General features: G+C 41.3%; 1 protein-coding gene across 1 annotated transcript in view; it reads right to left on the bottom strand.

Moving 5' to 3' along the window:
- Positions 1-1,623, bottom strand: part of rest (RE1-silencing transcription factor) — an 8,730-nt gene extending 7,107 nt beyond the window's left edge. The window contains exon 1 of the mRNA XM_047151236.2: positions 1,470-1,623. The gene's annotated coding sequence lies outside the window, so the exon portion shown is untranslated. The remainder of the gene's footprint in view (positions 1-1,469) is intronic.
- Between the last annotated feature and the right edge of the window lie 200 nt (positions 1,624-1,823).

The raw sequence follows: 1,823 nt of genomic DNA, 5'->3' as shown, positions 1-1,823 counted from the left end.
CCAATACAGCTACTGGGTATCAGAGCAGTACAGTGTCTAATAATTATTGTTGTTACTGCTTTGTGGAGAAAAAAAGGTAGGCCTAATCAAAGTTTAAAAAAATTAATTAATTAATTAATAAAACTCATGGCCGTCATCCCGTTGAAGTGCAGGCATCAGGTTTTTCTTGCGCCGCACATTTTCTGGTACATATAGTTTTTCCATCTTGTGTGTTCTTGTGCACATCAGGTTTTTCCTGTACATATTGCTTTTCCACTCATACATGTTCTAGGGTATATCGTGCATATAATGCCCCCTGCCCCCCGATTCTTACGCATATCGGTTTTATTCCGCGTTTTCACGTTCATATACATTTTCTCGTGCATTTCGTTTTATTCTTCACGCATGCTCTTGTGCATATAGGTTTATCTCGCGCACATCGTTTTTTTATTCCTCCTCACACATGACCTTGTGCAGATCGGTCTAATCTCGCATGTTCTCGTACATCTCGGCTCTCCTCGCGCGCATGTTCTCGTGCACCTTCAGGGCTGTTGTTTTTTTCTCCTCGTGCATTTTTTTTCTCAGCTCACAGTTTCATGACATGTTGAACTATTCGGCCATTTTCCCACAGCACCACCACGCTGGCAGAGCAAACGCTTCAACTCCCCAGCCTGAATGAGAACATTCTCCCAAATAATAATACTAATAATAATCCGTTAGCTGTTTCTCTGTTCATGTCATATCTTATTACAAAGTGTCGATATGCGCTAAACAACTACAAAAGAAAAACTTTTTACTCGTGTTAAAAACTGAGCGTTTGTTGGACAGCTCCCAGAGTCAGGAAATAAAATCAGCCATGATGGAATGACGAGGAGGGGAAACACTCCATATTTGATTTAAAAGTTTTTACAACATGTCATACAAGTCGAGTAGTTCTTATTTTCTTAGTAAAGTTAAGTGTCGACTTTTAAAAGTAATTGAAAAAAATGTTATAAACATTAGAAAGAAAAAATTCCGGCCTCAAAAATCACGTCCAATTAAAAGTCGCTGTCCAGCTTGGTCTTGGACACACACACACACTTCAGCAGTGTTATAAACTGTATCACACCAACGTTGTGTAGTTGTGTTATAAACCCTGCCTCTACCTGCTAGCTAGGGTTAATAAACTAACTTTAGCTAGCTACTTTTCCGGAAGAAGTACATACATGACCACAACGCTTTTTTATAAATGAACTGTTTAAATATTTTTTTTCTCGACGATTTTGGTGTTTTGTTGTGTCAAACATGTATTTCCAGAGAAAAGCGTTTAGTTGTGAAGTGTGTGAGAGTGTGTTAGCCGTGGTCCTGATCTCCGTTGCTGGACAGCGCCTCTCACACACACCCTGCCTCCATTTTACAAGCCTACACACTTTTACTCAACTCCGAAAATAATGGAGGAAAAAGTGCGATTTCCGGGCTTTAAACGCTTCTTGGCTTGATATAAAACTTACCCTCGGCGTTCGTCCAACGTTCGTCGTGGTTTTCACGAATTTCTGATAAGTTTTATACTCTCTCAAAACTAACTTTTCGTCTAAACTTGTTCAGGGAAGTCGAGTCTCGACGCATTCCTACACAGCGCTGCGTGGCGGACTTCCAAACGCCTTCAGACTCCCTAGATAGGTACACTGGAGAGGCTACGAAACAATGGGCTCATACGCACTAAGTAGCGCGCTGCGTGTCCAATACAGAGCCGTTTGGAATTGGTCCTGCGTTCCATGTTACGTCACCGCGCTGCACGAGGCCGCCTCTAACTCGAGTTAAGTTTATTGCGCTTGTGTTTACTAAAGAGCTTAAGTAATGAATTG

This window comes from Ictalurus punctatus, chromosome 2 (assembly GCF_001660625.3).
Source record: "Ictalurus punctatus breed USDA103 chromosome 2, Coco_2.0, whole genome shotgun sequence".
NCBI classification, from domain to species: domain Eukaryota; kingdom Metazoa; phylum Chordata; class Actinopteri; order Siluriformes; family Ictaluridae; genus Ictalurus; species Ictalurus punctatus.
This window is presented reverse-complemented; position numbering and strand designations above follow the sequence as displayed.